This window comes from Ursus arctos, unplaced genomic scaffold (assembly GCF_023065955.2).
Source record: "Ursus arctos isolate Adak ecotype North America unplaced genomic scaffold, UrsArc2.0 scaffold_1, whole genome shotgun sequence".
NCBI classification, from domain to species: Eukaryota; Metazoa; Chordata; class Mammalia; order Carnivora; family Ursidae; genus Ursus; species Ursus arctos.
Genome location: NW_026622763.1, coordinates 75,795,364 through 75,819,683, shown reverse-complemented (window position 1 = coordinate 75,819,683; position 24,320 = coordinate 75,795,364). Strand labels below are relative to the sequence as shown.

The following is a 24,320-nucleotide window of genomic DNA, read 5'->3' as shown; positions in this document are numbered from 1 at the left end:
CCCTTGAGTGTCCAGAATTGGTATCCCGAAAATACGAGGTTTGTCCAGTTTTAGTTCTCTAGGTGACAAAGGTGTGGGAATTAATAATAACTCCAACTGAAGTCTTGCTAAGGATTCTATCTTCAGGCCTTCTCTCTCCCCTCTCTCTTTCTACTCTCCCTCCTGCTTCTGCCATGTGTTTGGTGGCTGTAATTTTCACTACTCAACCATAGTATCAACTCCTCTCTCCACTTCCTTTACTTCAGGTTTTGGTCTTAAAGTGCTTATCTTTTTATTTAGAAATATTAAAAAAAATAGATTTTCAGATATTATTCTCTCCTTTGGTGACTTAATTTACCCTCACGGCTTCTCCCAAACCCACAACTCCAGCTTCAGTGTTTCCCAAAGCCCCAGAACTCCCTCCACCTACCTGTGGGCAATGCCCCTTGAATGCCCTGCCAGTCCCTTGAACCCTCATCTTCTGCCTACTTCCAAACAGGTCATGATGTCGCCCCACGTCGTTAATGATAACCATTTTTTCCCCAGTCAACCGACCTCTAATCTCAAGGTTTTCTTTGATCGTCTTTTGCTCTTCACACCTAGTCAATGGTTTGTATATTCTCTTCACGCCAATGTCCCAGTCATCATCTCTACTTGACAGACTATAATGCCCTTCAACTTGTGTCCCATGGTCACTCTCTTCCCATCTTGCTCCAGTTGCACTGCTGAATTCACTAAAGGGAAATTTTGATCATGTCACCCTCCTATTCAAAATCTCCACTGTGTTCCATAGTCTATGGAATCAGTACTAACTTTTGGCCAAGGAATCAAGGTCCTTCATAAAATCTCCCCCTCCTCTCTGAGTCTTATGTCCTGGATGGTCCATCTCTCTACTAATGTCCATGAGAAGAGTTAAGATGAGTTGATTGCACCTGAGTTCTAGAGAATCAGCATTATTGGTTAAAATCTATATTAAAAACTCTCATGATGAAAAAGGACTTAAGAATTCACCTTCAGTGATTTGATCAATGGATTGAAATGCATCTTCAGTATTTCCTTGTTCTCAGTTTTTTTTTTTTCTTTTTCTTTTCCAGGCCGAATGAATGATTTGTGTTGTATTGCATCTTGAGAGATAAATAAAAGGTGTTACCTATCTGGGCAATTCAAGATTTCAGACTTCGGTCACCACCACATCCCTCACTCTGAAAATCATACATGATGTTAACCATCACTTTGAGAATTCCCTAGGACAGCACCAATTTTAGATATGACCTCCCAGTGCCTCACTGGGTACAGCTGCACTTCTCAGACCATGCACCCTGGCCTGGCACAGTTTAAAAAATATCACCACCATATCATGGAGTCCCATCAGCTGCATATTTAACTTACCCATGAACTTCAACCTTCATGGAAATTGGGAATCCTCAATTTCCTTTTTTTTTTTTAAGATTTATTTATTTGAAAGAGAGACAGAGGGCGTGGGGGGGGGCAGAGAGGGAGAGAGAATCTCCAGCAGACTCTCTGCTGAGTGCAGCCCCCCCCCCCCACCCAGGGCTCCATCTCACAACCCTGAGATCATGACCTGAGCCGAAATCAAGAGCTGGACGCTTAACCAATGGAGCCACCCAGGCACTCCTCTCCTCTCCTGTTCTCACAGCAAACAGGCTTGTTCTGGAGGCTTGGTACTAGATTAGTCTAATCCCTTCAGGCAAGTAGATCCGTGTTAGAATTCTCCACCCACTCCGAGCCAGGAATTTCATAGGTATGTTACAGGAGAAAGATTTCAATACCCAGACACCTGCATAGCAACTTAAACTTTGTTCTTTATTTTAGTCAAGTTGTTCTCAAACTTAAGTCTGCATAAACATTATGGAACAAGATATGTATGAAACTTTATGTTCTGTACTTTATAGACAATTTAAGGGATTTTTCAATGTTTTTTTAAAAATTATTTTTTCAAAAATAGAAAACACATTCAAATGATTTAAAAAGGAAAACATAACCAGAGACGTAAAGGATCTATATTCTAGACACTATAAATCACTCTTGAAAGACTTTGAAGAAGACACAAAAAGATGGAAAAATATTCCATGCTCATGGATCGGAAGAATTAACATAGTTAAAATGTCCATGCTACCCAGAGCAATCTACACTTTCAATGCTATCCCGATCAAAATACCAAGGACATTTTTCAAAGAACTGGAAAGAACAGCCGTTAAATTTGTATGGAACCAGAAAAGGCCCCGAATCTCCAAGGAACTGTTGAAAAGGAAAAACAAAGCTGGGGGCACCACAATGCCGGATTTAGAGCTGTACTACAAAGCTGTGATCACAAAGACAGCATGGTACTGGCACAAAAACAGACACATAGACCAATAGAACAGAATAGAGAACCCAGAAATGGACCCTTGGCTCTTTGGGCAACTAATATTTGATAAAGCAGGAAAAAACATCCAGTGGAAAAAAGACAGTCTCTTCAATAAATGGTGCTGGGAAAATTGGACAGCTACATGCAAAAGAATGAAACTTGACCACTCTCTCACACCATACACAAAGATAAACTCCAAATGGATGAAAGAGCTTGATGTGAGACAGGAATGCATCAAAATCCTAGAGGAGAACATAGGCAGCAACCTCTACGACATCGGCCAAAGCAACCTTTTTCATGACACATCTCCAAAGGCAAGAGAAACAAAAGATAAAATGAACTTGTGGGACTTCATCAAGATAAAAAGCTTCTGCACAGCCAAGGAAACAGTCAAAAAAACTAAGAGGCAGCCCACGGAATGGGAGAATATATTTGCAAATGATACTCCAGATAAAAGACTGGTATCCAAGATCTACAAAGAACTTCTCAAACGCAGCACGCGAGAAACAAATAAACAAATCAAAAAATGGGCAGATGATATGAACAGACACTTTTCCAATGAAGACATACAAATGGCTAACAGACACATGAAAAAATGTTCAAAATCATTAGCCATCAGGGAAATTCAAATCAAAATCACACTAAGATACCACCTTACGCCAGTTGGAATGGCAAAAATTGACAAGACAAGAAACAACAATTGCTGGAGAGGATGTGGAGAAAGGGGATCCCTCCTACATTGTTGGTGGGAATGCAAGTTTGTACAGCCACTCTGGAAAACAGTGTGGAGGTCCCTTAAAAAGTTAAAAATTGAGCTACCCTATGATCCAGCAATTGCACTACTGGGTATTTACCCCAAAGATACAGATGTAGTGAAGAGAAGGGCCATAGGCCCTCCAATGTTCATAGCAGCATTGTCCACAATAGCTAAATCGTGGAAGGAGCCGAGATGCCCTTCAACAGATGACTGGATTAAGAAGTTGTGGTCCATATATAGAATGGAATATTACTCAGCTATCAGAAAGAACGAGTTCTCAACATTTGCTGCAACATGGACAGCACTGGAGGAGATAATGCTAAGTGAAATAAGTCAAGCAGAGAAAGACAATTATCATATGATTTCTCTCATCTATGGAACATAAGAACTAGGAAGATCAGTAGGGGAAGAAAGGGATAAAGAAAGGGGGGTAATCAGAAGGGGGAATGAAACATGAGAGACTATGGACTCTGAGAAACAAACTGAGGGCTTCAGAGGGGAGGGGGCTGGGGGACTGGGATAGGCTGGTGATGGGTAGTAAGGAGGGCACGTATTGCATGGTGCACTGGGTGTTATACGCAACTAATGAATCATCGAACTTCACATCAAAAACCAGGGATGTCCTGTATGGTGACTAACATAATATAAAGAAAACAAAAACAAAAACAAAAAAAACAAAGATGATTTTGCCTATAACTTGAGCCTTTTTCTAATATCAATCTTACTGATTTCATGAAACCTCACATCTTTTAAAGATTTGCTGTTTTACTTTGCAGTTGATTTGCATAGTGTTTGTATGACATTGTTGGCTGTTTATAACATTGCACATTCACTGTGATATTAATAAAGATATTGACCAAGTAAAAAAAAATAAAAAATAAAAAAATAAAAAGGAAACATAAAAATGAATTTGGTGAAGAATCTTGCTCCTCTCCCTGTCTCTCTGTCTAGTTCCTACCTGCACCTATCAAAGCTGGCTGCCATTGTTAGGTTGTGTGTTCTTCCGGAGTTTCTATATGCAAATGTAAGCAAAATGAATATTTTTATGATCCTCCTTTGTACAAACATTCTTCTGCATTTCTCCTAACTTGGAGATCTTCATATATCTGCATACAGAGAACATCTTCATTTCTTTTTGAAATATATATAGCTACATAAAGTTCCATTGTAGAAATGGATAAGCATGAGTTATTTTACTATTTTTACTATTGCAAACAATGCCACAATAAGTAACTTTGACAACAAAGTATTTTGAATGTGTTCAAGCGACACCGCAGGAGCATTCCCACAGTGGGGTTGCTGGGTCAAGTGGCGAAAGCATTTGGAATTTTATTTAATTAATTAATTAATTTATTTATTTATTTATTTTTTAAGATTTTATTTATTTATTCGACAGAGATAGAGACAGCCAGCGAGAGAGGGAACACAAGCAGGGGGAGTGGGAGAGGAAGAAGCAGGCTCCTAGCAGAGGAGCCTGATGTGGGGCTCGATCCCATAACGCCGGGATCACGCCCTGAGCCGAAGGCAGACGCTTAACCGCTGTGCCACCCAGGCGCCCCAGCATTTGGAATTTTAATAGATATTACTAAATTTCCCTTCATAAGATTGTTCCATTCTACGTTTCCATCAGCAACATAAGATAGTATGGTTTTTTCCCACAGCTTGCAACTGAATTTTTTGTCAGACTTTCGTATTTTTGCCAATCTGATAGGTTAAAAATGGCATCCGTTTCACTGTAGTTTTTTATTTGAATTCTCCTACTAGTAAGACCTAGCATCTCTTCATATATAAAAGGGCCATTTATACTTTCTACCTGTGATCTGACGGCTTGCATCCTTTGTCCACTTTTCTATGGGCTTTTTCTTCGTGATTTCTGGGAGATCTTTATATACTTAGGAAATTAGCTTGTTGTGTGGGTTGTGGTTTGCAAAAATTTTTCCTGTTGGTGCTTGTCTTTGAACTTTGCTCATTATATTTTTCTTTTTGCAGAAGTGTGTTATTGTATGTAACTGAATTATTAATCTTTTCTTTTATGGAATTCAGAGTTTGAGTCATAGTTAGAAATATTATAAAGGAATTCTTCCATGATTTGTTCTTTTATTCTTTGGATTTCAGTTCTGACATTTTAATCCTTTTTATCTTGGTTTCTCTTGGTGTCGTGGGGCAGTATGTTAAGGTTAATTTTGATGATTCTTGATTTTCACTTGGAAGCTGAGCCCAGGTGAGATGTCATTCTACTGTATTCATTTGTGAGCAAATCTTTCGTTTCTGTCCTAAGTAAAAGGGCCAAGGGCGTCTAGCAGGCTGTCTACCCTGGCCAACGTAATGCAAATAATTCCGATGACTGGTATTTCCCTCTTCAGAGGCTCTACCAAGAATGCACAAAAGGGGGGCACCTGGGTGGTTCAGTTGTTAAGCGTCTGCCTTTGGCCCAGGGCGTGATCCCAGGGTTCTGGGATCGAGCCCCGCATCAGGCTCCCTGCCCCGCTGGGAGCCTGTTCCTCTCCCACTCCCCCTGCTTGTGTTCCCTCTCTCGCTGGCTATGTCTCTCTCCATCAAATAAATAAATAAAATCTTAAAAAAAAAAAAAAAGAACGCACAAAAGGAATCACTGCAGCTTTACTGTGGAACCTGGCAAAATGTGCAGAAAAGCCCAGAAAAAAAAAGAGACAGTTCGCGCATTCAGTGGTGAGTAAGCTGGTTCTACATAGAGCAAGAGAAAACTTCAGGGAGGTAAAGACGAAAGGGCAGGTGAAATATGGGGCAAGAGCTAAGAGAAAAAAAGTTCAAATTTAAAAATGTTAAAGGGCAAGGATCTGAACTTTCTAAGGTTTGAATGTCAAATTTGGAATTTGGGACTTTCTGTAATGGTTCCCCTTTAGGACAAGCAGAAGCATTTCAAGAATACTTAAGGGCAGTAGGCACAATTATGGATCTGTTGTAGGCTGAGAGGACATATTTCCAGGTAGCAGTAAGAGAAAGAAAGGCAGACCGAAACTTTTAGGAGAAAGTATGTTTCCTGGTCTGTGTTATATCTCTGCAGCAGCTGAGAAATGCCACACAAGAGAAAGAGGTTTCACAAGTACTGTGGCAACAATATGCTTTGGAACCTTCCAGAAAGAATCATCACTGCCAAATGACCAGAGACTGACTGAATTTTGACTGAATGCCCGTAATCACAGGCTCCACATCTTGGCTCACAATCTTTGCTGTGTTCATGACCTGCCTGGTATAAGCACATGAATTGGCAGCCACGATACAGACAATCTGATCCCCATAAATCACTTGCAGAAAAAAATAGACCAAGTAACATGCCAGAGGGGAACAGAAGCATACGCTAGCAGGGTCCCCTCAGCCAGGGACAACATGCCCTGCTGTGACGTGTGTGGGGTTACCTTCAGGATAGAGCTTGGGGCTGGGTTTGAATTTCAGCTCTGCCACCACTGACACTATGGCCTCAGGCAGTTTACTAGAAGTCTCTAAGCCTCAGTGTCTTCATCTTGAAACGGAGACATCTGTGTCAACTTAACAGGGTTCTTAGCTGCCTTAAATGTTGTTCTGAAATGGGCTTAGTACAAATAAATCATCTAAGGTTGTCAGGAGGACTACATGTGGTCATGTGTCTAAAGGCACTTGTTAAACTACCGGGGAAGAGCAGCTGCCACTGTTATTAAGATGCTGCAAGAATCTCAAACGCTACCATTATCCCACCTCGTCCTGTGTGTACAGTCTCCTCTTCTCCGCTGCCACTGTCACCAGTAACGCGCTTAGCCATCATCACGTGGACCCAACCAGGCAATGCCAGGGCCCCCGAGGCATCGAAGGAACTGAGAAGAAATAGAACCCCAAAGGTGCAAGTGTTACATGGGATGATGTGGCCCTCTTCGTTGTGAAGGGAAGCCCAAGAACCCACCGGGAAGCACAGCAGCGCTCCCAGGCAAGTCCATAATGGGAAGTGGAAACCCTTGGTTTCACTGGATGCAGAGGATGAGGGGAAAGGTGTTGTCCAGAGAGCGTCTTATTCTCACCTTCCACTGGGGGCGTATCCTCGAGTTTCCTAAACCAACACTCAGTCCTCAGCACTCCTAGGAATTCAGGCTCCTTGGAGGATGGACATGCAGAAAAACAGTGGAGAGACTTGAAGCTCTCTGGGATCTCACGAGCTGAGGGAGTTGTTTGTGCCCTTTACGTTCTCAGATAATCACAGCCGGTTCTTCAGATACCTGCTTGTTCTCTTGGCAGGGGTCTACTTCTGTATCCGCTCCCAAACCCACAGCTTTCTATCTTCTTTTTAGATTTTGTTTATTAAGCTAAATGTTGGGGTTGCTTTTTTGTGAAATACTTCAGTGTATTGAGTTGAGTAGATTGTTGAGATAACTATGCCTTTAAGTGCCTGCTAGGTGTTACTGGCCTTCCAGCTCTGCCCTTATTTTTTATGTAATTTTAGCATGGGCCCTGGCGCTGGTTACCACAGCCTGGAAGAGTTCTCCTGCCAAGGCAGGCACGTCATTACGAAATATGGCCTTTCCTGCACCATATTTAACACCTGAATGATGCATGATGAGGTGTCCAACTCGGTCTGGGGTATGCTGCTGGGAATCTACACACTATGCTTTAAAAACAGCAGATTGGCGGCGGGGGGGGGGGGGTGTGTGTGTGCCTGGGTGACCCAGTTGGTTAAGCGTCCAATTCTTGATTTCAGCTCAGATTGTGATCTCAGGGTTGTAAGATTTATCTATCCCATCAGACTCTGCACTGGATGTGGAGCCTGCTTAAGATTCTCTCCTTCTCCCACTGCCCCTCAATGGGGCAACCTAGGTGGTTCAGTTGGTTAAGTGTCCCTCTCTCCCACTGTTGATATCAGCTTAGGTCTTCATTCAAGCTCTACATTGGGCTCTATGCTAGGCGTGGAGCCTACTCTAAAAAAAATAAAAATAAAAGAAAGGAAAGAAAAAAAAGAAAAGCAAATTGACCCAGCAGGAGTGTTATGAGATAGGAATACTTGCTAAGAAATGCAAAGATCTTTCCCTATGTGATGCGGGACTTTTCAAGTGGGTTTATTTAGCTTAAACCAGATTTTTCTTCTTCCTCATTGTCAAGCTGTGTGAAGCCAAAGAGGGTAGTAGCTGTGAGGAAGAGGAGGCCGGGAAGGGACTGGACCATGTTTATGAAATACTGTTAAGTGAAAGAAGAAATATTTATGATTATACATGCCATCTAATGCTCACTTTGTAAAAATATGTGTTTTATTTATTCATATATTTATATATACTCTAAAAACTCTTAAGAATGGAAGAAAACTTATTAAAATAATATTGGTGTATTAAGAAAAACAATATAAAACTTGGGGAAAAAAGCAAAAAAACCATGACCATATATCCTTTCCATGCGATATGGCATCAGTCTAGCAGACCCACCCGATGATTGCCTGATTCTCTGTTGGGATGTTCCTCTAAGGAATGGTATTATTTAATAGAGAATAGGACCTAGACCCTGGGAAGTTGCATGATAACATTGGATTTTTTTTTCCAGTAGCAAATCAAATCAGTTCTGCTCTCAGAGGTTACAGTTGTATTTTCTGTAAGACATTAACCAGTTTTGCATCTAAACTAACAATTTTCTGTCACTGTTTTGTCAGTGTCTATACCCTCAGCCTCTCAAATTCACTTCCATTCCGTTTATCATCTTGCTGCTTTTCCTCATTAATGAGATTTGTATGAGAATCAAGTTTTTAATTTTTTAAAATAGTTTGACAGTGGCTGTATACGGGTGGTAAGTTTCAGGAGATTTAAAATTTCTCCTTGATGTCGTTTTTATATATGACAATCTCTTAAAGGACACGTTTTACTTTTTATATTAAGAAACTGCAAATATGTGTATGTTTATGTGTACACATGCATTCTATATTGATTTCTCAGTCCATACTTTCCCTGGCCCTAGACCCAGTAAAGGACCCACGTCCCCACGACTTCTAAAAGCAGCTTTGCAGGTGGCAGGGTGAACTCTGACTCCAGGGGACATAGAAGAAAAGGTGTTCCCTGAAAATGAATCTGTTTCACGGGATAAGCACAGATTAAAGTTCATGAAACCCATTTCCACAGTCAGCTACGCTGGGTATAGGACTGACTTCCTCAATGGGAGCTGAAGACAAGTGCTGGAATAGGCGCTGGCCCTTTATTCATGGAAACTGGATCTGAATCCCAAGTGAGGGACCAGGAAGCACAGGAAGGTCTCAAATGCGAGACCCAGGGGAAGGCAGAGGGGACCCCAGGAGCAAAGGGGCGAAGCATGGGAAAGAGAGCCTGCATTGACACCCCTCCTCCCCGCCCAGCCTCACCCCTGCACCTTGTAGGAAGGGAGGGGAACTTGTTCAGTCTAGTCCTTTTTTTGTTCTCACGTTCAGATTTTATCTTTCATCTTCCCCTCCCAACCACTCCTCAGTTCCAACCCAGAAGTCACGGAGCCGACAGGAAGTATGGTTGCTGGTGTCTGCTTAGAAATGCAAATGAGAATTTATGGCAGTTTCCTACTTTCATTGCTCTACTTTGCCTAATTTATTGACTGTTGGAAAGGACTCTCAGTGGAAAATCCAGATTTGAGTGCTGATGATTAAAATGCCAGCTTCCTGAGAAGAGAGCGGCACAACTCAGTAAACCTAGGAGCAGAGGTGACGTCATCCATTGGGCTCTGATAGGTGGGACCGCAGGATTCCAGCTACGTTGGATGTGCATATTTAATTACAATAAATTACAATAAAATATGGAGAGAAGGTCCCAGAGATACCACCTTGCCATGCGCCACTGGTAGATGACAAGAACTCATCTCAAATCTGCCTTCTTGCTACACACTGTCACGTTTGAAACCACGTCACGGAAAAAGCCACCTTCCTAAACTGGGAACGTGAAATGTGTGCAGGCAGAAGAGGTCTCTGCTGCCCCCTGTTGGCGGGCTCCTGCTAACCCTAAACATTTCATTTAAAAAATTTAAGAATATGCTGTTCAGTTTCAGTATTTTTATTATACGAGAGTTTTGGTCCTGGTTCTGCCTCCCTTTCACCATGAAACTTCATTGAAATAATTCATTTCTTTGTACTTTAGTCCCTCACCTCTACAACTAGCTAATTACTCTCTTTGAATGACATGATTTGTGATTTCAATGATCCTAGGTTTGCAGAGTGTTTGAAGAAAGTAGTGCAATGTCCTGAAGTTCTCTAATGAAACAGATTAACATTTAACCTGTTATTATTGTTTGCACCTAGGCATGTATAAAGTATTTGCTGAAAATTCTATTTTAATTATGTTAAATTGAATTCAAGATAAAAATAAAGCCATTAAAACAGATAAAAGTGGACATCATGAACTTCATAACCTTGTACCTTTTTCGATATGGGAATGGAAACAGAAACTCGGACTTGTCCTGGCTTAAGGCTTGCATTTGTTGCTCCATCAAGAAAATGATAATTTAAAAGAATTTGCTGGTGTTCCTTCTGTTGGGGGGGGGGAGAAGCATTTCATTTAAAGGTACCATGTACTACTGAGATGCTTTTGTACCTTATTAAGTCCAGTAGTATTCGTATTATAAAAGTGCATTCTACAGTTAAAGTGAAATTGAAAAATAGCCACACATAATATCATGACTCTCTCATGATGTGGTCATATCCAGATGTATTCTGGGTCCCTGCCTTGGGAAAACAGTCTCCTGCCTCTGCTAAGAGAGCAGGACTTCTCCAGCTTATGGGGGGCACTCTGTCAAAGGTACAATGTGTGATTTATAGACCCGAATGGTCTGAATCAGCAGATCAATGTAACAATAAAGACAGATGGGTATGTTGTGAGAAGAGCATGAGGGTGAGTTCAAAGAGTTGAAATATCTCAAGAGGGAGAGAGGTGAACATGGGTATATGACTCAGGAGCATAGTGACATCACCAAAGGAAGTACAAATGACAACAGGAACACTAGTACATGAAAGATGGCCAGAAAGTCACATGATTATTTTCAACCCCAATACTGAAACACAGACATGCAACTAAATGGTATTTCCTTTGAAGTTGTCTCCTTAAGAGAGATTACACATTTATCTCAATAGCGCTGGCCTCCTCAGGACATTTTGGGAACTCTTTTGGGGGGTGTTCTTGCAAAGCCTGCGGCCCATGTGGCAATAAATCTTTATCCTTTGAAGGTGGGTTCGAGTGGTAAGAGGTAAAAGACATTCAGAAGCCAGCTTGATGAGTAAGGTAGGGGTCAGACTGGCCAATACCCTTTTTGGTCAAAAGTCAAGTGAGAAAGAGACATATTTTATGTAGCCTGTAAACCAAAAAATGTTCTGTTTTGTTTTCAGTTTCACCTCATCGGGGCCACTTCCCCAGGCTGGTCCTGTTGAAACTTCCCTTTCCAATTAATTTATCTGACAAGCTCAGTATTAAATTAGATATTTTATTTCCAGTTGGCTCTTGATACCATGAGAGATGTCTTGTAATCCTCATGAATCTTCTGGGGATTCCATTATAGTTAAAAGTTTTTCCATAAAAGATTCCAAAGTATAAATTAAAAAAAAAAAAAGGAAATTCTCTCTTAGAGCCTGAACAACTAAGTCCAGGACAGAAAGTCAAAAAGATATTAAAATAAATCTGCCCCTAAAATAAAACTCTATGTTCCATTACATCATAGTCTTGCTATATACAATGCTAATCATAAACTTATTTCAAATGCAAATGTTTTATCTCCTGATAATGAATAGAGAAGAAGAAGGACAAGTTGAGATGCTTCACGGTACTTCCTGTCTACCTACAGTGTCTCGTTCTACCCACTATCCTCATGACGCAGGTGCTCTCACTGCTCCCCGCAGCAAGAGAAGAGCAGTTCTGCATCCAGGGGCTTAAGTGAGGGGTCATCTTATCCCACAGCGCTGTGTTCAATATATTTATAAAACTGACATCAGCACTTCAAAGGGGGTTTGGCGACCCGCCTTCGGAAACCACCTTGAGGATACAGTTACCTCTACCCCAATGGGTTGGCATCATAAGTTAAAAGTCTGCTCGCAAAACGGCTTCCTAAGGACCAAAAAAAAAGATGAATCCACAACCTTGGGGCTTTTACTGTGAAAGCTGAATTAAGTAGATGATGGCATTTCTTTTCACTCTGGGTAATTAGAATAAAAAAAGCCAGCAGGAGAGATGTCCTTGCAAATCCTAAAAATGTTTTGCCAGAATCATGAATTCCTTTACTTATTTACACAACAGAAACTATGAAGACAAATAGCGAAAATCACTTCAATGCCACCCACTTCTAATTTCTGAGTTAGAAGGACTCAAATTATGATTTATGTATGAAGAATTCATTCTGAAATGATGCGTGTGTAACTTGCATAAATAGACAAAAAGTGGTTAAGCAGAGTAAGTAAGCAGAGTATGCTGGCAGTGAGTGGGTTGGAATAGCAGGGTGGGTTGTGGGGGGGTGCTACAGACTGAATGTTTATGTCCCCCCCAGTTTATATGTTGAAATACTAAACCCCAAAGATGATATTAGGAAGTGGGGCCCTTGGGGGGTGATTAGGGCAGAAGGATGGAACCCTCACAAACGGGATAAGTAATTTATAAAAGAGTGCTCATCCAGAGAAAGCCCTAGTCCCGTCCACCACGTGAGGACACAGTGGGAAGGCACCAGCCATGAACCAGGAGGAGGGCCTTGACCAGAATGTGACATGCCAGCACCAATTTGGATTTCCAGCTTCCAGAACTGTGAGAAATAAATTTTCCGTTGTTTATAAGCTCCAGCCTGTGGTGTTTTGTTGTAACGACCTGAACTTACTAAGATAGGGTAGGGGTGGAGCCTCGGGGGGAGGCTGAGGTGTCAGGTAGGGCGAGAGGATGTAACTGATGGAGGCGACAGGCAGCATCCCTGAGGCATAGAAATCCTCCCAGGCAGGCACCGTAAAATCCGTCCCACGGCTGCAGTAATGATGTGGGTGGCACAGAGCTGACCCACAACAGTCAGAGGGGAGTGGGGATGGAGGAGAGATGGCCTGCAGGGCACAGGGTCCTGGCATTCCATCTGGGGGAGCTGCAGCCCGGGAAGACCACTGATGAGGGCTTCCAACTCTGCGGAGTTCACTCTGAACTGGATTGCAGATAGAAGGACTGGGACTACCCTCCCCCGCTAAGGGCCCCTGCAGAGAGAAGCAGCCTCTGTAACTCAGGCAGCTAGAATGCAAACATCACCGCACCCGGGAGGCACCAGCGGATGCACAGGGCCCCTGCTCTCATGGAAGGATCTAGACTGGGCTGTAGAGACAGCGCAACAACTCCTTCATACAGAGAGACCTGGAGTTAAGGATAACTCTAGCCTGTGTTATAGTTATTTGCATGTGTGTTATGTTATAGTCACTACTTCATAGTTACTGTTATGGACTGTAGTTGTTACAATCTAGAATTACCCTAAAAGGTCGAGTGACTTGTGTTATATTCCTTTGCATTTGTTACCAGGCCAGTTACTCTCAATGAAACCGTTAGTTGTCTTTCTAAGGTAACAAGTTGAAGAGCCCCTTTGGGAGCAATTAAATATAGATCTTTCTGGACAGGATAGATCCTAACAGATAATCACAGACAAGATTTGGGTCATGGGTGGGGGAACCAGGGAGGTGGTACCCCTACCCCAGCCAAAACCTGGTCATTGAAGTGGCTTATTCCCCAAAGATCTGAAATTAAGGAATCCATCTGATTCAGCCAGGTGAGAAACACAGATGGCTATAGCAGGAAATAGTAAAAGTATTAAATAATAGGATATCCTCACTAAAGTACTCATACCCAGGTAGTGGGTAAAGAGAACCTACTGCCGTGTTCCTGATCTAGGCCCTCAGATGATTTCTGTTTGTGTCTTCATGACTGGGAGTTTGGGGTGGCATCTCCCAGGATGCCCTGCAGCTGGCCAGGCTCGGGCCAGCACCTGGGGTCAGCCTGAAGGTGAGATACCTTCATTAATGCTGTAAGCCCAGCAAAGCATAAGGCAAGTAGGGCAAGAAGTCTATGGTAGGCATATAATGCCCCCTTTCTCTTTCATAAATGTTGCATATTTCTCTTTATTAAAGTAACACACACTTGTAGCAGACCATCTCGTAAATACAGGAAAATAGGAAAAAGAGTAAAAATAACTTAGAATCCCTAAAAAACTGAAGAAAACCATTAGAACCGCTTCTTGTTCCTGGGATGAAGACAGTGCCCCCTCCCCAGGCTGCAAGCAGGTCAGTCTCCTGCCTTTTCCTCTCCCACTCCAGCAACAGTGCTCTTCTCTGTCTCTGGCCCGTGGCACATGCTGCGCCCCTCCCCCTCTTTACCAGGTTGCTCCCATTTACCCTTTGATCATCCCTAGGAGAAGTCTTCCCTAACCCCTGCCCTCAACCCCATTTATTTGGGTGATTATTTGTTTGACATCCATCTTCACCGTCAGACTGTAGGCTTCGAGGGCAGGGTCCACGCCCTACCCCCCTCCTTTTGTTAGTAAACCACTGTATCCCCAGTGCCTAGCACAATACTTGTTTCCTTGTCTAACTTGACTAAACCCTCCCTACCTTTAAGGTTGGGTTTGAATTCCACAGCTCTTCCACCGTGCCTTCGTTAATTCTCTCCTTTCTCTCACTTCCTACTAAGTTTGTATTCAGTTCCATATGATTAGCCCTGCATCGTCTGTAATTGAATCATCATCCTAAGTGACACTATAAGTAACTGCAGACCTGCCTGCAAGCCTACCTCCTTCCATTCATTAAACAAATACTTCTGTGTACCTACTGTGTGGGAGGCACTGTTCCAGGGGTTGAGAGCCCAGACAATGTGTCTTCTAACAGGAAGTCAACATTCTAGTAGGGGAAGATGATCGCTACCAGATCAATGAATAAATAAGTAATGCAGTTTCAGATATCCCGGTAACAGGGTAGGTGTGAGAACAGGGGTTGTAAGTGCTTCCTGGTAATTAGATTAAAGGTGGTTACAAAGTGTTGCTATGCCAGGAGTCAATGCTGAAGAAAAACCTAAGTTAATGAATCTCTACCTCATAAATTCCTTTTCTCCACCTTTCCATTCCAACCCATATTAGAGTCATGAGTTTTAAAAGAAGGAAACGTCTTTATAATTCATAATTGTTTTTGTTTCTAAGAACATAATGTCCTAATGTGCAATGCACAGATGTTTTAGACTGTTTCATCGACATATGTTAATTCATTCAGCAGAGGGAGCTCATGCTTTAATTTTGGGAAGTCGGACAGAAAGCAAAGCTCTTGTAAAAAGAACCTGAAATAAACTTTGCAGCTCTCGTTTTAAATAAGGTTTCCTTTTAGTATTTTTTGGAGTAAAGACCATTTGATTAAGGATAATTTAATTTTCATTTGCATAAATAGATGTAACTGATGAATTCACTTTGGGGCAGTTTTTTTCAATAAGGTTCTGTTTTGCTTACCAAAAAGGCTAACTTAGAACAAGTATCTCAGCTCAAGAGCCTAAGGATTCATCTAGAAGGACGACAACTATTTGCATGTCCACATTTCTATGGCCTTTTATATTGAGCTGTGAACTCAGGACAGAAACGTATTTGATTTGTTTTAACATGACCATGATTTGACATTGAACACTTGCCCTTCGAGATTATAAAACAGATATTTATTTAGACTCCAAAGAATGTTTACTACACATGATCCAAGTTCAAAGGCAAAGTAAACAAAGATTGAGAAAATAAATTCATCCCTCAGATTAAAAGCCAGAACAATGAAGGGACCCTGCAGTATTGAAATCACAGTTGAATCAATAAAACTAACGGATGTGTGTGCGTGTGTATGTGTAAACTACAATCTTCCAGCTATCCAAAGAAATGTAATAATGACAGAAAATGGTATATTAGATAGAAGTTTCTATAGTATCACCCCTGCTCTTGTTGTACATATCTAATTAGTACATTTCTGTAAGATAGAGAGCACAATTTTTTAAAAGCCCTATTTTTTCTCATTATCAAAGTCAAACAGATTTGTTAATAGAAAATACAGCAGAAAGCATAAGTAAGGGGATAAATAAGCATGATATTTATTTTACTTAGTGCTTGTAATTTTATATCTAGCTTTACAATTAATGTATGCAGCACTGAAATGGATATTTGTTTTTGTCTTTTCCTTCCTTCAAAATCCTCAAATACTCCTTAATTGAAATTAAAAATGGCTATAACTGGGTTAATGGAAAAACAGTACAATTTGGAAAGCACCCCTTAGATTGTGGGGGGAAATTCCACTGATGATAAAGGGAAATATAAAGGTCAAATATCACACTTATTATATCACTCTATAATTATCTTTTAAAATAGCTATCTTTCCCATAATACCATGAGTTCCTATGGAAGAAATCATGTCTTTCTCAGTAGGCTTGATTTACTGGCATACAGCCCATTCCCCGGCAAGGGGTAAATATTTTGTAACAATGACATTAATAAAACAGAGCAATATTGACCTAGAGAATTGAGTCCTAAATTGTGGAAATAAAATACACGGCTCTTCTTGTTGGATATGTTTGGGACAGTCACTGAAATTGGTTCTGCTGAGTGGGAGGAGGGACACTGTAGGAACAGCTGGTGGCCAGAGGCCCGAGAAAATGCTGCGGGCGATGTGACAGACAACATGGTAGCTGTTCTCATCTGCCACTGGAGGGAGCAAACAGCGTAAGGACTCCTCGAATAATGGAGGAGGCCAGAGACAGCTGGCTGAGTTTCTGGGTGAATCAACAAATGTTTGTGGAGCCCCAGCTATCAGCAGAAAATGGAGTCTCGAGAGAGGATGTACAATCTTTACTAGGATTTCCTGAATTTAGGGAGATCCTCTTTTCAAAAGATCAGATGTGGGTCAGCATTATAGGACCAAATATGATTTCCTCCATCTGCAACCGATCCTTGATTGGGTTAGTGTCAAACAGCCTCAGCTTTCTTAGCACGACCATCTGCTCCATAAGGACTTTGTTATAATAAACAGAACATACCTTCTTTTATGTGAGTCACTGTAAACAATCCCCAAATCCTTGCAAGAGAGATAATCATAGGATGGAAAACTTCTTTAAACTTCTTATTAGGCCCTTAAAAGGTAGAATTATCATGAGTGGAAAAGAAGCCAGCTAGATTTTGTGTTGCAAATAATGCTATGATCTAGAAGTGATTATTATAAGCCTAAGAAGAAAGTGAAATAAAATTATGACAAATAACAAGCCTTTTTTTCCTCAGCAACCCTCCCTCATATTTGAGTGGAATTTGACCTAAACAGTAAACTCATCTGCAGGTTTCTTCACTCTAGAACCTGAGAGAAACATCTGTTTAACTATTTACTGATACTTTAAAGGACGGAAATTTTAACCTCAGAAAAGATCCAATTGCATTCCAGAGTAGGAAAGAAAGGCCAAATTGCTGTTGAGGAGCTAGAGAAATTAGTTATATAACAAGCTGGCTATTAGTTGGGCAAAATGGTAGGTTTGACTCACCAGGTATGTATTTTCATTTGTGACTGGATGCTACAACTCACATCTTCTTTCACGAACTTTGATTTTCAATATAGGAAGTGGGAACTGTGGCTTCTTTCCTGCCTACCAAGAGAGGTGTTCCCCATCACACGAGGAGCTTTGGGGTACTTCCTCCTCGGAAGGTCATTTAGGGTTTCTACAGTGATCCGGGCAGTCTTCTCCCCATGGACAGTCAGAAATTTCTTCTTGAGGTCTTCTGCCATCCACTATAATAGATAAATGCAGACTTCATGCTGATCTCAATGACAAACACACAGACCTCATTGTAGCTCACAACCGAACAAGAATGAGCAGAACCTACCATGGGTAACAAAACGAAGACAGACACTTATAGAACAGTGGCCTAATCAATTCGTAATTAAATTCACTGCTTTGCATATTTTCCCATCTCTTGTAGCTTAAAAAGAACTAAGGGAATTTTAATTAAATCTTAACTTATAAACAAACAAGAATCTTATGTGCCAGAGATGAGATTTCTAATGTCGACTTCTCAACCGAAGAAATAATTGTTGGCTAAGTTACAAATGATGATAGAACATCAACAGACAATGAACTCCAGTGCACTGGAGTGTGTATGCTATTTATTATCAGGCGAGCTTAGAGAGTGGAAAAACACCGAGTACACCAGTGAACAAGAGACCCGGGGTCTAAGTCCAGCCTGGCTGCGAACTAGACAGGTGAATTCAGGAAAACCCCCAAATCTCTCCAGGCCTGGCTTTGCTTTATCTACAATTAAGTATTTGACTAGAAGGTCTTTCGGCTTTCAGAGACTGTTTGTTGAGGCGAAAAGCCTAGAATGTTAGACTTTTTAAATAGCCAATGGGGAAGGTTTGTTGATTCCAATGCAAAACTGAGGGCTTTCACAGCTATAGTAGAACACTGGGACTTCTTTCAATTAGCACAAACAATTAATGGACAGACTTTCTTTAAAGTGTTCCTCTCATCCATTTCTCTAAAAGCCGTGGCAACACAAGTGATTGTTGGTAGTAAGATGGAATAAACAAATAGAAAATAACTATTTGTGAGGATAATTTGCAGATAGTTGACCATGCTTAATTGCATGACTTTTTTCTTTTCTTCCCCTTTTCTTCCTCTTCTCTTCTTTTTAATGAACTTCTGTGCCCACGGGTTTGATCCAGTACAGGAATCATATAATACGTATTTTCTAAGTCTAAAACTTCCTTTTCCACTTGGTCTAACTAAATTTGCCACTATTTTAGGGTGCTCAGCAAAGAATATGGTATTCAAGGAAAAGCCCTTGACTTCCCATTGCTCCTTCACACAAGTGTTAGAACCACTGGTCTAGTGTTATGGAAGAAAGTAACTGTGAGGCCCAGAGAGGTCATGACCTGGTCAGGGTGACACAGATGGTTAATATGAACAGGACCATGAACCCGAGGGCATCAGGCTCCCCGCCCAGTCCTCTGAAACTGAAACGGTTCCGTGCATCCAGAGGAAGCATGATTTAAACCATTTCTACTCGTTAATAATAAACAAGGGAACCATTTCTCAAGGGAGTTGAATTGCTTAATTTTCTTGGAATTAAATTTGATAATACCTTTGTAAAAATACTTTACTCAGAACTATTTTGTTCACTGTGGGGGGTCATCTAAAGGGCAGATTTTTTGGTGAGAGTTCCATGTTTTCATAAATTGCTTCACACCGAATAATTTCAACACTGAACAAAAAGCATGGTAGCAGCTGCTTAACTGACAAAAGGGATGGAAATGGGAACACTAATTAAAGGCGGATTGGCTACATGAGAAGTTCTTTATCATAAGGATTCTGTCGTTTTTGCCTTCGGTTATGTGTTCTGTTGGAAAGGATGACAGAGAGATGGCAGGCCCAGGGAATGCATTAAAAGCTCTGATTAATGAAATAATTCATATGCTCCTCTCCACAGGGCAGGACAGTGGTTCCCCAAGTGTAGTCCACGTATCCCTGAGAGTCCCTGAGACCCTTTCAGGGGTCTCAAGGTCAAAACTATTTTATAATGCAAAGTGTTATTTGCCTTCTTCCTTCTCATTCTCTCGCGAGTGTACAGTGGAGCTTCCCAAGGGCTGGACCTTGTGTGGTACCGGGTCTGGCAGCATATAGACAAGGACATGTGAATCCAGCTGTCTGCTTTTAAGTCCGTACTAAAGAGAGATGCAAAAATTGTGAAATAATGCCACTCTTCTCAACGATTTTTCTTTGGAAAAATATAATTATTCTTCATGAATAACATGCTATTCATGCCAATGTGCAGTGGGTTTACCCATGTTATTTTCAAATAAATAAATAAATAAATAAATAAATAAATAAATAAATATTTAAACTATTTCCCAGTTTTAATTACAAATACTACAAATATCAATAGACCCACATAAACAAAAGCTCTTTAGGGTCTTCAGTAATTTTTAAAGCTATAGGTGGCCCTGAGACCAAAAACTTGAGAGTCACTGTGCCAGGCAATGGTGACACAATGGCAAACACCACACTGGCCTCCCAGAGCTGACTCAAGCTCACAACCCCTTGAGTAAATAGGCAATTGCCATTAGGCAGAAAATACCCTATGGGAAAAGGTAGAGTTCTAGAGGGCACAGTGGGCCTCCTCCACAACCTGGACATGAATGCTTCGGCGAAAGGGTTCTGAAAGAAATGGAGAAGACATTTCTCAGCCAACACCTTGGACCCACCCCTTCCATCTCTTAAGTATTCAGTGTCTCCCTTTTACCTGTACTCCTCCCATCAACAGTCAAACTTCTTCCATAACACAAGAGGCAAAACTCAAACTGTTCTATCCCAGGTTCCTTCCAGCTACTGCGTTCTCTATTTTCTCTCCTTTGGCTAATTCTGTAAAGCATTCTGGCCTCCCTGACTCCATTTCTTCCCTTCCCAGAGCTCCCGCAACACACTCCTTCCTGATTTTGTGACAGTTGATGGAGCCATCTCTGTCACTGTTTTCTGTTCTCATCCTACTTGATCTCGCAGCAATACTTGGTGCATTTGACCACTCTCTCCTTCTCAAAATGTCATCTTCTGGAATTCCTGTCTTCTGATTGGTTTGCCCTCTCTGGCCTCTCATTCTCTCTGTCTCGTGTCCACTCATCCTTCCACCTATTCATTAGTGGTTGGAAACCCCTAAGGACTTCGATCCAGGGCCTCTCCTCAGCTATGTACTCACCATCCCTCTGGCTTTGAGCCCAAATGGCTTGTAAATGTAAACAATCAATCCCAACCTCTCCTCTGAGCTTCCAACTGCCTACTTGTCACTTCTCTTTAGATTTTTTAAAAAGGATGTGAAAATCCAAATTCCTCATCTGTCCCCTCAAAGGAGCTTCTGCTCCAGTATCTCTAACTTCGCATCTCATTGTGCAGACTGAACGCCTAGGAGTCACTCCTGACCCTTGCTGCTCCTCTTCCACCCACTTACATCCAATCCGCTACCAGTATCCCTCTTGATTTCGCCTCTTAACTCTCTCTCCCATTTGTCCTCTCTCTCCATCTCCACTACCAACACCCGAATCCGAGACACCACCGTCCCTCTCCTGGGCTGCGGCCATACCCACTTGTCACCCTGCATTCACTTATAACCCAATCTTCTCCATACGACAGCCAGAGAGAGCTTTCAAAACTGTAAATATCCTTTACCAAAATCCTGTAAGGACTCTCCATTACGTGTACAAAAACTTCATATCCTTTAGCTCTGTAATATAGGCCTATCAGGGTCTGGCCTCCTCTTCCCTTCCCAGCCTCACCCCCGGGGTAGGGGGTGGGGTTACAGTGGACCTTCCAACATGCCATGCCCTGGTCGTTTGGAACGGCTTGTTTTTCCTGAAAGTTACGAGTTCTTCAAAGGCACAAGCCAATGTGCATGATTTTTACTTTACCTAGAATTCCCTCTCTATGTCCCATTCATTCCCCCTTCCCACCTCCTGATAACTTCTACCTACAATTCAAGTTTTAGCTCAAGTTTGGCTCTTTGGAGAAGCCTCTCTCTTCTCTCCCTATCTCACCCTTGCTCTGTGCTCTACTCCCAGATTCTGCTGCTCTATTGTTAATTGTTACTGGCACATCTGACTCCTGCATTTGACTATGAGCTCCTAGGGGACAGGCAGTGTGTCATTTCTGTATCCTAAGTGCCTAGCTCGGTGCTGACATTTGGGAGGCTCTCAACAGAAGTTTGTGCAACAATTACAAGTAGGTCCATGGATGTCTGGAGGAACAAGTAAAAAAGGGGGGGGCACCTGGCTGGCTCAGTGGGTGGAGCCTGAGACTTGATCTCGGCGTTCAAGCCCCCGTGTAGATTACTTAAAAATAAAATCTTAAAACAAACTTAAAAAATAAAAGGAGACCATTAGATGCTTTTAAAACTGCCAAACTCTCAGGAAAGTGAGATCTGGAGGTGGTAACTACCCTCACCTGCCTAGGGTTTGTACCCTGGATTTTCCTTGGATTTTTAATGAAGATGCTTGTGTACCAGAACAGACTGTGACTGTCCTGCTTTGGTCACAGAGTGGGAGTTGTACTAGATGAGAGGTCAGAGACAGGGTGGATCTACCCAGGGGCAGGTCCTGGGGGAAAAATTGTCTTTCACAGGTTCCTGAGAGTGACAGTAGTACAAAGGTGACCATGGGGACAAATGGATATTAAGCCAATGAAGATTTTGAGTAAGTAAAATTCGCTATGACAGATATTGTCTTTTTTCACCCTGACTTTATTTTTAGTGGATGAAAACTAAAGAAACAAGTTATAAGGATGAATGTGTTTTGCCTTGAAGATGTTTCACATTTTCCTTTTGACATTCAGGTTAAGATATCTGAGTAAAAGACGCTGGAAAGTATCAACTGGGGATGAGCTGACAGGACTGTTTATTCCCTCACCATTGGCATAAAGAGAGAAATAAATCAGGAGAAAAAGAACATACCATTAGTTCAGGTGGAAACACGTTCCTGAGTTGGGTCCACAGGCTGAAACCCTTCCTTTTCATATAACCTGGTACAAGCCTTAAGAAAAAACAAATAATGTTTTAGTCTTTTGGTAAAACAAAGTCAAAGGTTGATAAGCATCGTGGGCATTGAAATCCAAGGCAGGTGTTGAATTTGTCCTGTTTGAAAGGCGGTGGCCTGTGTGGGGCGGGGGGGGCACGAGATGGTACAAGACCAGATTAGGGGCTGGTTTCACTCTGGTCGGAGGAGAAGGTGGGGGCAGGAGGCAGGGAGAGAGGGAACTGGAGCTACTAACCACCTGCTCCTGCCCAACTCTGGCGCAGCTGGAGAAAGATGAACTGCAATTAGGGGTAGCAGAAGCTCAGTTCAAAAGACCGGTACACACAGCGCACTCCCCAGGCAGGCAGGGAGCGAGGGGAGGCAAGGAGAGGCTTCCTGGAAGAGGGGCAAGGAGGCAATTCCAATGGGAGGCTGGGAGGCTGTTCACAAGGTGTTAGGAAGAAATCAAGTAGATGGCCTTGACTCCAGGGGAGGGACTAGGAGATGGTGTGAGAGGCAGGTCAGACCAGGCAACAGAAAGTTTTAAAAGGCAGGCTTCAGATTTGTGAAGGTATCTGGGGCCAGTGGGAGTCACTCAGTATTTCTGAGCCAGTATTTCTGGAAGACTAATTTGGCTGTGATATGCAGTGGTTCCCAACACGAGACTTGCAGACTGGTTGTATTTGTCACTAGGGGAGCCTCGTAAAAATTCAGAGCTACTCGTGGGCCATACCATATATGGTTCCAATCCAGTAAAACACAGGTCATCACATTTTTAAAAGGCTTCCTAAGGAATTCTGGGAAATTTGGGGGAACCCTGCCGTGAGTTGTGTGGTGTGGGGAGCTGCTAGGAGGAAGGTGACCAGGTATAGAACTCGTCGTAGTACTCTCAGTGCAAATGAAGGTGGTCTGGACCGGGGCAGCGCGTGCAGAGGAAAAGCCATAGGTGAGTTCAAGGACCAGTGCATGGGAAAATCATGGCACCTTGGTTATGGGGGAGCAAAAACAAAGACTGGTGGTACCATTCATGTAAGTGCGGAGAGAGACTGGTTAGCAGAACAAGAGGGGAGGTGACGATGAACTCAGGATTAGGGATGTGAGGGGAGGATGGAGAGCACGGAAGCGGAAAAGGTTTGGAAATCATTTATGGAGATGTTGCCTGGAATCTCAGGAATGGATGAGACATTAAGTGAAGAACGTGCACGAGAAGAATTTAGTTGGAAAGGGGACAAGGAGGGTGAGTGCAGAAGGAACGTGGGGACGAGTGCCGGCTGCGTCTGTGAGAAACACAGAGGAGGCAGGGCTTTGCCCAGTATCATCCCATGTGTGGTGAAGACAGGAAAGCAGAGTTCAGTGGGAATAGGAAAGGGCTCCCCACGATAGAGCTGGCCCGGGGACGCGCAGCGCAGCTCTGACTGCCGGCTGGGAGAGCTCCAGGGAGGTCCACCGCTGAGCAGTTTATGTCCTATCAGGAACTAAACATGATTAGTGGACATGTGCCGGAAGGTGATGTGGGGGAAATTACAGCTGAAGAATGAGTAATGGTTAGATGAAGCACTTTATGAGATTTTCTGTAATGCTAGTTTTTTATGCATATACACTGCCATCCTGGAGTTCATTCTTCTTTATGTTTCTATTGATGTCAGAAGCAACAAATGTGGCTCCCAGGAGTCCATTCTCAGCGTCGTCCTTAGGCCTCAGGTCACTGGAACTCT

General features: G+C 42.3%; 1 long non-coding RNA gene across 1 annotated transcript in view; it reads right to left on the bottom strand.

Moving 5' to 3' along the window:
- The window catches only part of LOC130541980 (uncharacterized), a 42,696-nt gene extending 22,883 nt beyond the window's left edge, over positions 1 to 19,813 (bottom strand). Inside the window, exons 1-3 of the long non-coding RNA XR_008956159.1 lie at positions 17,597 to 19,813; positions 17,105 to 17,197; positions 991 to 1,103 (exon numbers count right to left, since the gene is read on the bottom strand). This is a non-coding gene — a long non-coding RNA (uncharacterized LOC130541980). The remainder of the gene's footprint in view (positions 1 to 990; positions 1,104 to 17,104; positions 17,198 to 17,596) is intronic.
- Between the last annotated feature and the right edge of the window lie 4,507 nt (positions 19,814 to 24,320).